The sequence below is a fragment of the Aptenodytes forsteri genome, unplaced genomic scaffold (genome assembly GCF_000699145.1).
Source record: "Aptenodytes forsteri isolate BGI_AS27 unplaced genomic scaffold, ASM69914v1 Scaffold93, whole genome shotgun sequence".
Lineage (NCBI taxonomy): Eukaryota > Metazoa > Chordata > Aves > Sphenisciformes > Spheniscidae > Aptenodytes > Aptenodytes forsteri.
In genome coordinates, this window is record NW_008794665.1 from 6,980,587 (window position 1) to 6,995,401 (window position 14,815).

Genomic DNA, 14,815 nt, shown 5'->3' on the forward strand with positions numbered 1-14,815 from the left:
TTCAAAAAAAAAAAAAAAAAAAAAAAAACCCCTGCCAATTTAAAGTATGTTTTTACATTATTTTATTCCCAGATGAGCACAATAATACACGTGTAGCACAAGTGCCCAGAGAACAAAGACAAGCAGCCAAAAGTATGCCCTGATATGTGATCGATAATAGATCAAAGGCAACATCCAAATTTTAAAATAAGAAAATAATGCTGGCTGACTTAAAAGAACAAGTCTCTTGCCTATTATTTCACTCCAGCAATGTTGGAACTTGCTTACTCATTGGATCTTAATACCAGTATTTCGGGATGCCAAGTGCAAGTAAACTTTCTCCCCTTTTTCCAGACCTTTCCATCTAGATACAAATACCGAGAGTGGCACATTGAAATGCACTCTCACATCCCTGGCTTCAGGTCTAGCACAAGAGCAAGAGCTCCTCACCTGGGAGCTCACGTGATGTGTGCCGCCTCAGCTGGTGATGACACCACCAGAGTTCTCAGCAAAGACCATCTTGACATCCAGCCCGATGTGAGTAGAGAACTAAACCCAAATAAGCACTGAGCAGTGCCAGTTATGCTTTTAAGTGAGGAAAATAACTGGAAGACTGTCTAAGGCAAGAAATTTGATTGATTAGCAGGATTCAGAGGGGTGTCCAAGAGAGACACTTTGACTTCCATCCCTCTCAAATTCTGAGTTAGCTCAGGAAATGCTGTCATCTTACCTCAGTTTCTTGGACCAGCTGGAGGACAGGAGAAGTTGTGATCCCATAGGGCTCTTCAAGGTTTCCGTGCCCAGACAGGATGTTTAGTGTCCCCAAATATCAAATACACGTGATTCTCGTTATAGTCTAGGGGATCCCTTCAGTCATTGTGCCTTGGAGTGTATAAACAGGGCTCGAAGACACTGAAACTGCTCACTAATATTAAACCCCACAACTCTATAGTGTACAACAATTTACACAGAAACCAGGCACCTTTATTGCATAGTTAGAGGTGTCATTAAACTGTGAGCAATTCAGTTACCCTCCTGTCATATGCCTCTGGTTTTATCCTGCTTATAAAAAAATATTTTAGTTGGCTGAACTCCATTACTGAAGGCTGGTGGCTAAAAGTGAGTGATGTTTAATTACCCACAAGGTACATCAGGCAGTTTTGTGGGGTGTTAGGAGACCTCGGCACTCTGGCAGCTTGGCTGTGTACTAGCAAGCAGCCCTGGCACACTCACGCGCTCGCTGGGAAACTCACTGTGAGCTGCTCTGCCAGCTTTTATTGGAGTAATTTGTTTGCCAAATAAAGATATGTGACTGGGGCTTGAAAAAAAACTATTTCATTAATATGAAAAACAGGCAGAGAAAGTACATGGTATGTCAAGGGATGCCTTCATCACCTTATGGCCTTTGATCCGCTTACATAGGTGATTAGAGGGCTAGACAGAAATTGTAAGGGTTCAAATACGGCTCGGCCACAGAGCTCCAGTCCACAGGCCTCCCACTCAGGCTCTTCGTAACACTGTTCCTCATCTTCTAATCAGCCATCCCCTCCCAGGGCACCACTTAGTCCAAAGAGTGTGTTTGGCATCGCAGCAAACACACAAACGATGACTAACCCTCCGTGGCTGGCTGGGACCGGGTGGTCCCTAACACGTGCTACTCTCTTCATTTTTCTCTCAGGTTTTGTCAGAGGTATGAGCTGTGCTACTAAAGACATCGGGCAAATTCAAACTTTCATGTTCCCTGATGAAGGTAAGGGGGAGATTTTCCTTCCCTGACATGCAAGTCTGCTTCCTTCCTAATGAGGGACCCTCAGCAGAGGAGACCCATTCAGTACCACCAGCAGCACTAGCTGCTCCGGCTGAAATCCCTGCGTACTGCAACTAGGTCCGAGCACACAGGTAGCAAACTGCACAAAAATCCCAAATAGGGCAATATCCTGAGTGTGTGGCAAACAGATCTGAACCATGACCCTTCAAGAGGCAACTACGGGTGAAGCCACAGGAGGCACAAATGGGGAATACAAGCAATCCTGCAACTGCACTCACCAGTATGGGGCTGCAAAACAACTGGACTCCATTTCTGGCCCTGAAATGCACTGACACGCTTCAACTGGTGAGTTTTCCAACGGCCAGCCTGCCTGGGATGTGGCAAACACATCTGAACCATGACCCTTCAAGAGGCAACTACGGGTGAAGCCACAGGAGGCACAAATGGGGAATACAAGCAATCCTGCAACTGCACTCACCAGTATGGGGCTGCAAAACAACTGGACTCCATTTCTGGCCCTGAAATGCACTGACACGCTTCAACTGGTGAGTTTTCCAACGGCCAGCCTGCCTGGGACAGCCCGGGAACACAGCATCTCCAAACCACATGAGGCTGCCAACAGTGACCACAAGGTAATCTTGCAGCAGGCAAAATAATATGCGAGGGGGATTTTCAAACCTCACTATTAAAAACGTCCTTGGAATGATGGCTGCGTCTCGACACTCAACATGGGCAACTCATGCTTCACGTCTCAGTGACGGGGCAACAACTCCCTTAGGGGATGTGTACGGACTGCACAAACGAGCTCTACCCTTTGATGACTGCGCTTTTGGGAAGACAAACGTCTTGCACCCGTAAGGGAACTGTACAGAGCTGCAGCAGAACAGGCACAGGCTGCTCCAGTGGGCTCAAGCTGTGCCCACCGGCCTTTCAGCCAAGGCGTGAGGCTGCCCAGGAGCTGCCTGAACACGTTCAAGGGACCAGTAGGAATTTTCTCTGTGTACCTCTCCACACCCCTATTTATACTGCTGTAAGTAAGGTGAGTAAACTCACCCACGTGGCACGTAAGAGAAGTGGGCAAATGCTTACGTCGTGCACCCAGAGGTAGGTAAACGCCATTTACTTGAACTTACTCGCAAATCCTACTGCTACATGCTGTCCTCTTGATACACAGAGACAGATCAACTAGCCTAACCTGCAACAGCAGATAGTTAAAAGCAGCAGCACAATTAAAAGCCTCCATTATCCAGCATTACTGAATGGGGGAACCTTACAAACAAGTTTAATTTGTCTGTAACTTCCAGAAGCCCGGACCTCTGACTCAGCCCTTTTGCCACCTCCACAGTCAGGCAAGGCACGCTGAAGACACTTCAGACCCAGCTGCCATTGGCTTCTGTGGCACAAGATCAGGTCCTTCGTTAATACCATACAAAACACTTTGCTTCTGATTAAAATGAATCCTCTTAGCTGCTCAGAGCAACGCATCCGACTTTCTCTCCTGAACTGCTGAACAGGGCATCTAGAAGGCCGCTGTACAGCAAGTCAAGAAAACCAAAAAAAACGTTACAAAGGAACTTGGGCAACCATGAGCAAGTAGATCAGACTCTGATGAAATCACCACGCTCCCTGAGCTGTTCATATGTGATTTATCTCAGTTGCTAGTTAATTTTTAACAGGCCTTTCCCCTGTCCCTTGCCAAGCAGTTGGCAAACTCACTGCAGAGGAGCCGCATGTGCTTCAGTAACAAACATCCAAGCAGCGTTTCAAAGCGGATGTAGCAAATGGAGTTCTTACTCCAAGGAAGAGCTGTTGTTTAAAATCCTATTTCTCCTGTACCTGAAAATGAACAAACTCTTTTGCCTACATCAAAGAACTGAAATGCAACATCCCTCCCTTCTCCACCATATTCTGCTTTGCACTACAGCTTTTTTTCTTCCTACTTAGGAACAAGGTGTCATTCCTCTCTCCTACACAGTGAGCTCTACAAGGCTCCAAAGTAGAGTCTTTAATCAAACAACAGCTACCAACATTCAAAGTCTTTTACAAAGGGCATTTGCACCAACACTAAACCAGGGCAGCATCAGGGCAAGACAAAGGGAGAGCTCTTGCAGCCTCACATTTCAGCACGTTACAGTTTTGCTGCAGAGCTTCCAGTCTAGCCCACAGTGACACCAACTTGTCAAAAGCTCTTCAGCAGACCTACCAGCAATTTTATAAGCACTATACTTGAAATACTGGCGCACTCACCTGCAAAATGCAAACCCTCAAGCTGCCTCCTCTGGTTCCAGTCATTACAAACCCTTTGGGCTGGTGGAGAGGTTGTGCTGCTCGCAATTAGTCCCAGCTGAGGGCTCTAATCCCTGGGCAGAGTGCAAAGGCAATGCCCGCTGCCCAGCTGCAGCCCCCACAGCTAATGGTGCTCCTGCACCAGGGGACCCAGTGCCAAGCCAACACCACTCCGGGTGGGCCCTAGGTGTGCCATTTTCCCCCAGTGGGAGCTGAGGTCTTGTTGTGGTTTAACCCTAGCCGGCAACTCAGCACCACACAGCCGCTCGCTCACTCCCCCCTGGTGGGACGGGGGAGAGAATCAGAAGAGTAAAAGTGAGAAAACTTGTGGGTTGAGATAAAGACAGTTTAATAGGTAAAGCAAAAGCCGCGCACGCAAGCAAAGCAAAACAAGGAATTCATTCACTACTTCCCATGGGCAGGCAGGTGTTCAGCCATCTCCAGGAAGGCAGGGCTCCATCACGCCTAACGGTTACTTGGGAAGACAAATGCCATCACTCCGAACGTCCCCCCCTTCCTTCTTCTTCTTTATATACTGAGCATGACGTCACATGGTATGGAATATCCCTTTGGTCAGTTGGGGTCAGCTGTCCTGGCTGTGTCCCCTCCCAGCTTCTTGTGCACCCCCATCCTGCCCGCTGGTGGGGTGGGGTGAGGAGCAGAAAAGGCTTCGATTCTGTGTGAGCACTGCTCAGCAGTAACTACAACATCCCTGTGTTAGCAACGCTGTTTCCAGCACAAATCCAAAACACAGCCCCATGCGAGATACTATGAAGAAAATTAACTCTATCCCAACCAAAACCAGCACAGGTCTCCAGTGGGATAAACCAGCATGGGCACAGCCTGCATTAACCCAGCTGTGTTGCTCCGTGCACACATGCTGGCTCGCATGGGTGTCTCTGCATGGCATGACGGCAGGCAGCCATGGGCATCACAACACCCGTATGCCTTGCCACAGAAGGGTTTCTAACCTCTGGCAGGACCCAATCCTGCCACCACTGCCCTGGCTTCAGTTAGGGCTGGAGACCCCAGTGTGAACAGATTCAAACCAGGTCTCTAAAATCAAACTGGAAGAAGCCCCATTCGCCTCTGAGCCTTCATGGTGGGGCAGCCCACAAAGAACAACCACCTGAATTTATACAGCCTATCAAGCCTGCGCTACCCACCCCGCAGTGCCGAGGCAGCCCTAGCAGCCGGGATCCTGACAGGTACCCACGACTGACAGCAGGAGAGCGGGCACTGGTGTTGCTTCTAAGCATAACCAAGTCTTTGATTAAGCAGCAAGTAGCTAAGGCTGCGAATTCAGAACTGGAGCCTTTATCTTGCCCATGGTAAGTGTGTGTGTGTGTACGCTTTGGAGTTGGATGCACTCACGGCAGCACACTGTATGGGGGTACCCCCCCCCCTCCTCTTCCCAGGTTTCTTCCCCCCCCCCCCCCCCGCCTTTTCTTCTTCTTCTTCCTCCTCCTCCTCACACAACTCTCTAAGTTTCCCAACTGCACTTTTCCTCTTACCCTCCAGTTTGTTCCAGGGCCCCAATTTTTTCTCTCCATCTTCCAGCTCTGTGTTGCTGCTGTGGTCTTGAGCTTTTGATGAAAAACAGGCTACAAAGCCTTTACCCTCAGCTGCATACTTTTAAGTTTAGCCCCCCCCCCCCCCCCTACCAGAAAGATTCACGTTAGGTATAAAGCACTGCACCTGGCAGCGTTTGCCAGATCTTGCCCAAACAATAATAAAGTTTCTTTGCCTCAGGACCTGCTGAACCTGAAGACTGTTTTCTCTGGCACAAGAGGCCAACTTACTCCTCAAGATAAATATTAAGCAAACAAGAATTTTTTTACTTTAGGAACTAAGAAGCTAGAACTTTTTCCTGCAGCCACAGTCACACCCCTTGTGCCTGCAATGCTGAGCTATTTTTAAAAAATTAATTCCTGTGGTATTTTCCTAATAGCCATAAAGCAGCAGGGCATTCTTTCAGACGCACATTGCTGTTATTACTCCATCTATGCCTCATGACTATGACCTTCCAAATTCAGAAAGATTAGCCAGCTGTCAAAAAAAAAACCCCCAACAACGAAATTCTTCTCTTCGTAACCTTTCCTCTGTCGCTTGTTTTCCCTGGGCAGCAGCTCAGACCTGGCAGGAAACCATCTTTTAGTTCCTGCCCTAAGACTCCATCGCATCTTGGGAATGTCCAAGTTCTGAATGTTGCAACTTGGACCTTCTGCAAACTAAAAAAAGGAAAGAAAGACTTGTACCTCTTGCCAATATTTCAACAAGCAAAAACAGTGAACCAAAACCCAAGTGAAGTACTGTTGCCCATCCATGTAATAACGGCACTTTCTATACCTGAAAAAAATACCATTAGTAATTTAAAATGACCAAGGGGCACCAACATCAGCCATTCCAACAATCATACTGTTCTCTTCATCTCAGGACATGACAGATAAATTGAGTTTGTGACTTTGCTAGTAATTCTAATAAAAGCATGAAGTCCACCGCAAATTATGATACAGACCCGTATCAGCTTGGGGACCTCTTGTTAAAATAGCATTCAGAGACAGAGTAGTTAGCTGTTCTCTCTCCTCTGTACTTGTTCCCTGGTTTAAAATACAGAACAACATTTTTTCTAAGACTATGTAAAGATAAACAAAGATTAAAATTAGGGCAAATATAGCCTTCCCCTGATTTCATTGTCTGAACCCTCATTAAACTCCTCAAGTAAGCAAGGTCAGACCCCATCTATTTTCTATTCATACACACAATTTATTTCTGCTTGCCTATGGTCCGTGCCTGGGGAGAGCACTCCCAAGCAATCAATCTTTCACTCCCAGCTCCTGACCCCATTCCTTTTCTCCCATCCTCTTACATTTCCAGCCTTCTGTTCATCTACTAATGGTGAAATCAGCTTTTTCCTGCCTGAGCCAAGAGAACAGGCAGTGGCAACATGCCCTTATGAAGAAGAAATTGCCTCTTGCCACGTTTTCTACCTGCCAGAGCAAGTCTGCAGGTGTCTGTCCTCGCCCTAACCTGCTCCGTTGCTGTTGCCCTCAGCATCACTTGTAAGGCCACAAGATGTGGCCAGATCCAGAGCAGGCTCTCGTGGCTCCGGTTTGCATCTTGTCACACTCCCCCTGCTACTGCAAATGCACCCGGAGCCAAAAGCCTCTTTCAAGTCAAAACCTAACTTACTGACACACGATGAGTCCGCCAACTGGTAACAGTGGATTTTGAAATTTAAAAAATTTCCCCTGCGTGTTAATGCTCTTTTCCCTCTACTGGATGAGTCCATCTTCAAACTCTGTCCTAGAGAGGTGTTGAAAATAAGATACGGTGAGATACATGCAGGTCAGAGCTTCACCCACTGGCACAGCCCATCTGTGCCACCTCCCTCCTGGAGCTCAGCTCCTGACTTCAGAGACGGCAGGACTAAGCTTAGTGCTACCGCTATGCTAGGAAAGTACATGTACATAAATTCAGCTGATAGCAAAGTTATAATAAAGGTTTTAGTTCAAATGGTGCTATGCTGTTTTTTCATCAGCTGATTTTCCGGCCCATGAATTCCAGCATCATTCATTTACTCAGAAATAATATTTAATTCTCACGTATGTCAGAATCACAAAATTTACTATGCTTCTTCACATCAAAGTTAAGGAAAAAATAGGTGATGGGTTGCAGAGCTGTCTAACGCTGAACACTAATAATTGCTGGATGAGAAATCAACAAACAAAAAGTTATCAACAACAACTGGCTAATTTCAGAGGGCAAAAGGGAAGGACTTCATGCAACAAAAAAAGAGCAAAATCCCAAGAGAAAAAAGTAAGCATTTTTTCCTCCAGTCAGTATTGCTTACAATAATTCCAGTGGTTTATCTACATTTCTAGACTCTTTATTTGTGCTTCCAGACATTGGAAATAAAAAATAAAACCAACTTTCGCTCCCCTCTGAACAAGCTGCAGTGAAGTGCAACAGATGACAAGCTGAGTGTGCCTCTAGCAGGCGGCCAATTCCAATACTGCACCTTTATTTATATAAGAGGAACAACACATATATAGAGAGATATTTTTAATATATATATTACATATATATATAAAAAAAAAAAGCGCCTATTTTTGCATTCAGGTAAAACATGTAACAAGGGTTGCTTGAGAAGTGCTGCCAAGGCTGGTCAGCGGTGGGAAGGCATGACCTCCCGAACCCCTCCCTGGGGCTTGCTGGGGGAGCCGGCGCTACCTAAGAAGGAACAACCTCCCCTGGTGCCAGTTTTTCCCCATTTCACAGGTGCAAATCCTCAGCAGTTTGTCAGGCTCTGCTTGTTATAACAAAAGCCTTCAGTCTCCTGACATTTTAAAAGGGTTCAGAGAAACATAATGTGAGCTAGTTAAAAATACCATGTGGAGTGTGTATACCCACCCACCCCACGCTAAGCCAAAATCACAGAAAGCAAAGTTTGTACAGCCTAATAGCTCATCCTGCCTATCCCCCCTCCCCTGCAGGACTCCTCCAAAACAGTATCTGCTCTGTTGCCTTTCCTGGTGTGCTTTGAAAGCCCCAGGTGACCCCCTCCTCACAGCAGGCATGCAGACTGTACCCCTGTGTATGCCCATACTGTGCCTGGCACACAGAGGCTCTGAGCTGAGCCGGGCACCTTCAGGTCGAACCTGATGTAAACAGATGCTGGAGAGCTCACGCTGCGGTACTTTTCCTGACCTTCGGCCAGAATTTTTGCTTCAGCTAATTTGAAACTCCTCCTCTTGGCAGACCACCCAAAAGGTCTTTGTACAGTTCAGGTTGTGTCTTAATCACCTGGCCAAACCTAAGTCCTGCAGCTCTTTTGATCTTTCCTGGTTAATCAAACATCTTGGTCGCTTCGCTATTTTTGATGCTGCTCTTGGGATTCCTCTCACATACAGTGATCTCCTCCTACTTCAGACAGCTGCAGAGCGCCAGGCAGCATGGTAATTGCAGACAGCAGCGGGTTCCCACAGCTGACACTAGCAAGACCAGTGCAATGCTCAGACAGGGCTCACCAGCGGGGCGCAGGAGCCCATGCTGAGCTCCCTGGTGCTATTGCTAGACTGCTTTTGAAATTGCAATTAAGATAAGGTCTGTCTGCGCCATGTTGCAGCATGGTTGCACCGTTTTATTACCCAGTCCACTCCTAAACATCAGTTCACAGTCGTCTGCCTGCTTTGTTCATGGCACGGACAACATCCCCCTGCAACTGCTTCTACGGCAACTTTAAATGTCAGAGGGCTTAAGTGCACCCAAAGCCCACTGCCAAGCCATTCAGTTACACAGCCCTTGCTCCCCTTTCAGTCCTTGATCAATGTATTTCCCACAGCCTGGGGGAATCAGAGGCAGAGACTGCTACAGAGAGAAGAAAAAATGATCAAGAAACAAAGGACAAATAACAACATCCAGGTAATGCGGGTAAACCACCACCACCACCAGTATTCTGGCTCTTTGGTGGGCAAATTCCACATGTCCCAAATTTCCCCTAACACTGAACAGTTACACAGTGGCATTTTATATTAAAAAATAATGTAAACTATATCACCAATCCTACCGTATAAAATAACAGAAGGTTACAGACAGTGCAGTGAGTAGCCAGGCAATGAGGCTTCCTGCATGACAGTTCTGAGATATTTTGACACTGTGCCAAAGCCTGACAGCAGCCCTGGATTACTGCCTCTTAGCAATGCCTCCAGGCTGCTCTTCCTATCACACAATTCATCACTGTCCTACTGTTAGCACCAGCACACTCTGAACGCCAAAGGCCAAGTTTTGGGTCAGGGTGTGTTTCACGCTACCTTCGTGTCGATGCAAAAGTGATGCCACAAAGCGGCGGGAGAGGAGGCATCGGGCTCTCAGACTAGAAAACATCTAAAGAATTGACGGAGGAAATCCTGTGCCACTGTAATAGAAAGATTGCTTTTAGAAAATCAATAGTGCCCAAATAGGTGATGCTGTAATAACTAATAAACTTTTATACTGTGCCACAGTGATCCATGAGAGATCTTATACTAGATGCTGTACGAACAGGGAGATTTCTATTCAGGGGAATCCCACCTCTTATATCATTTGCTTAAACAGACAAAAACCCTGAAATGGTGTTTTCATCTCTTCTTTAGGATATTTTTCATCTGAACAGATTCCTTTCAGAGAAACAGTGTTCTATAGAAAAATGACTTAACCCTTGCAATACCCTCCTGACAGCGGTACAGTGGAATCATCCAAAAGAAACTTACCCCTCAGATGAATTCAGCATAACCTGCTGACAGCACTTAAGGCATTGCTCTCTTCATTCAGCATTATAAAATTGTTTGTCTCCCGAGTGTAAGAGTTTCATTTCGGGTCCTGCCAAGGCTAATATGCAGGATAAATACTCTCCTCACTCATGGCCTAGTGGGAGCTCTCTCAAGCACCTCAAGTTTGCTGTGTAATACCTACGGAAACATGACAATCAACATCTTATATACTAAATTATGTCAGACTTCAGAATGCAAGCAGGATTTTATTTCAGCTACTCTGTTCTTACCTTCCTCTGATACTGAAAAGAAGTGATCTGTAAATCTGAGATACTTTGACTCACAACACTAGAAAAAAGAAATCAGTATTTCTTAGAGGGATTGCTGTGAGCAGAGCTTTAGCTGAACGAGAGCTGTCATACCAACCTCCTCCATGGAAAGTTAAGTGCCAGGAACTGGGCAGGGGGGGAGGCGGCGAGCAGGGGGGGAGAGGGAGAGAGAGAGAGAACACACCACCACCACCCCGCCCCAAAACAGAAACAGATCTCTTTTAATAACTTTCTCCCTCAGAATACCTTCCCTAAGAATCACTTTTTTCCCCTTAAAAATGGGTATATCTTTAATAACAACATTATCAATATTTATTTCTGTTATCACTTTGCCAGTGAAACTCTGGGCCACTTTGAGTAGTTAATCTTTCCTCCAAATGAACCCGTAAGTTCTCGTAGCGGCTGGCCTGGAATGAATATGTGCCCTGATAAAGTGCAATGACATTTTGCTGAAATGTAACTACTGTACATTTTATTTGGCAAAAAGGTGGCATCACCTTCTGAAGATTGTTTATAATTCAGAAGTCTGCATGCTCCTCAAAATGGCTTAGTTACTCAATTCAGCTCATCATGAAAGAGAAGCCATTCATAGAAATAATCTGTTAAGCCCAGAGCAGAAGATTCATACCTGAGGACACACACCAACACATGCATGAAAAGGCGATGTGAGTTTATCTTGTTTGGACTTTATCTGTAGAGTTTGTGTCAATCTGCAGAGCTTTCCCGTCAGTACAGCTACTGCTGTCTGCACTACCAAGGTAGAACAGACTAATTAAGTCTAGTTAACTCAGAATCCTGCCCCCAATGTGTCCAACAAACCTCCAGTTAAGGAAAAACTTGCCCATTTTCATTTTCAGCAACAGTATGTGCTATTGAGACTTGTCAGAGATGCTGACATCTAAATATGCTTCACGAACATCTGAGTTTTGACTGCTTCACTGTATTTCCTGAATGCATTATGCCTGCAATTTTCCCCCTCTGAATCACACAGCTCATCCGTGTCAAAATAAATTTATCGCCTATTAATTTCCATTCTTCTGCTCAGACAGTTATTCCACACCTCCAGCAGACAAGGGCAATGCAATGGCAGGGCATCAGGTTGCTAATCTAACATCACAGAGGAGGTTACAGCAGTGAACCCCCTCTGCAGCGTGCCCGCTTGGCACTCTTCTGCCTGTAGGTTTCTGGCAAAATATAAACCAGATATATTTTTTTCAGTTTTGAGAGAGCTCTTCCCCAAGTTCATGGACTTGGGTGTCCGCTTTACCTCTTTCAATTTAAAGAGATGCAGTTTTTCTTGTTCTGCTGTAACTGATGAAGGCTTTTTCCCCCAAAACATTTCACAGGGAAGTTAAACCCTACATAGAAAACATTTCATAAGTGATGAAAAGCTCTCACCTTTGATAATTCCCTTTTCAAGAGAAAACAACAAAACAAGCACGTTTTAAAGGAGCAAGAGACAATTCTTACAGGAAACTAAATCCACAGATCTGACACAGCAGTGGTACAGCTAGCTAGAGCTCTACTTCTTGACCATCCATGTCAAAAATAAAAAAATAAATCAAGATGTTTTCTAGTGTGGAGTAACTCAATCTCTCACAGGAGAGCTCTCCATTTGATTAAAACCACTGCATCCTGTCTCTCAGCCAAATTAAACTCAGTTTTGCTTTAACTGTAATTCTGCTTTACGATGCCTCCTTGTTACAATCAGAGGGGGTGTATTTTTCCACAAGAAAGTACTGGCACAACCGCAAGGGAAATATATTTACCATCACACTTCCACCCTAATGCCCGATTAAAGCAAAAGCTGAATAAATTAGTTGTTTTCCTGTTTGGGAAATCAGGTGGCCAGCACCAGCTCTCTCCCATCCAAACATCATTTGACACTGCTGCCACTTGCCAGCAGGAAGCACGGCTGCTCGCCGAATGCTGCTCTGTCAGCACGGCACTGCAGTCTCTCATTCAGAAGATATTAATTTAATTAAGAATATTTAAAAACAGACAAAAGGCAACTAAAAAGCCTGTCAGTCATTGTATACAGTTTCCCAGCTTCTGTTCTTTGAATAGATGAGCATCACGAACCTGCCACTGATATAACATGCAAGCTATCAATCCTCTTGACCGTACAATGCCTGTAGCACACAATAAACAACCTCCTACCTCAGCTCAGTGGCAGCATCTTCTCATCCCCAAACTACTTTAAAAAGGTGGTTGCTTTTTGGAAGTACCTTATAATGTTCTCAGATTACCAAAAAACTGTCTGACAGAGTGCAGACACGGTTCTTTTTAAAAATAGACCTACAGGATTCCTTCTGTAGCATGAAAATGAAAGAGGGTTAAAACCTTGGACACCTGGTGAACACAAGTAAAATCTTCCTCCCAGAAATCCAGGTTACAGGGGTTAGTGCTGTTAGATGAAGAGCTATGCTTTGTCTACACCTTTCATCCCTGAGCCTTGAAGGAAGGCGCTCCAGGGGGACCACTGGTGTAGAAGATACCCGTTAGCAGTACCAGCAAAACCTGCATGTGGACATCTGAGAGTTGAGAAACACTCCTCAAGCCAGACGGGCCAAACGTCACACCAGAACCAGTGATCTGCAACAAATTCTAGTGTCACTTTTGGAAGCCCCACCTCAGGGAACTCACCAGGCTACTGCGTATGAGCCCTTTAGGTTGCAGAGTGCCAACAGGGTCTAACAGCTCTGATGCTAGATACACATACAGGATCTAATGCTGCGACCATTGCAATGGCAGCTTCCGGGTTTATATTTTTAAGTATTGTAACAAATAGGTAAATGTTTAGTTCTGGATCCCCATACAAACCACAGGATGATTTAATTAGCAATACTCTATTTCTCTGCATACAAACCACGATACTGATGCAGTACTAAGGTAGACAGACCTCATGTGGACATGAGAGTTGAGAAACACTCCTCAAGCCAGACGGGCCAAACGTCACACCAGAACCAGTGATCTGCAACAAATTCTAGTGTCACTTTTGGAAGCCCCACCTCAGGGAACTCACCAGGCTACTGCGTATGAGCCCTTTAGGTTGCAGAGTGCCAACAGGGTCTAACAGCTCTGATGCTAGATACACATACAGGATCTAATGCTGCGACCATTGCAATGGCAGCTTCCGGGTTTATATTTTTAAGTATTGTAACAAATAGGTAAATGTTTAGTTCTGGATCCCCATACAAACCACAGGATGATTTAATTAGCAATACTCTATTTCTCTGCATACAAACCACGATACTGATGCAGTACTAAGGTAGACAGACCTCATAGTCTCATATATATCATATATATCATAGACATAGATATTAGGTACAGGTTTAACCCAGAAAAAGTAATTCAGTGAAGGCTTTTCAAATACTGGCGTTAAATACCTTGAAACTGTAATATATTCATCATTTGAACTACAGTAGCATCCAGAAAACCAACCGCAGTTGGACCTCACGTAAGCGTATAGGAAAACACATCTGTCTCGCAAATGGCATATCCTCTGAAGAGTCAGTCAAATCAGGCACACACTGGAAAAAGAAACAAAGTTCTAATGAAGTTAACTGAGCAGCCTCAACTCAGTAGCAGAGGCAGGAATAAACTTTCAGTCTCCCCAAACCAGTTTTCTATCCACGTGTTCATGTTGTCTCACTGGTGGTTAAAAGAAATGGTGGTGAAGCATGCCATCCCCAGCTCAGCATGGCTTGAGAAATAGGATTCTCACAGCTCACACAAACATCAGTTCATGGCACATGAGGAAACGTCAACATTGCTCTTTAATGCCCAGTCTGTTAGAGTTTCATGCTCAGATAGCTCTGCCAAAATTGTGGTATCAAATGACAAACTATCGTATCATCCCATTGCCTTGCACTGGAATACACTCCCTGAAACGCATTCAAGAAATGTCATAAATGCACGCACCCAGAAGTTGCAAAAATAATAACCCCAGGAAACAAAAAAAGGAGGTAACAATAGCAGACTTCACTGCAGGAGCAGCAGCGTATCAGAACAATGACAGAAAATCAAGTCCTAACAACGTCCAGAAGTCATGCAGAATAAACACGACTGCTACCATTGTATTAAAGAGCAGGAAAGACAGACAAATCAAACGCCGGAGCACACAGCCAAGTTTCCTCCTACAGTTCAGTATGGAAGTTTCGGACCAAAACAACATTATTTACTACCAGCTTCAGTACCTC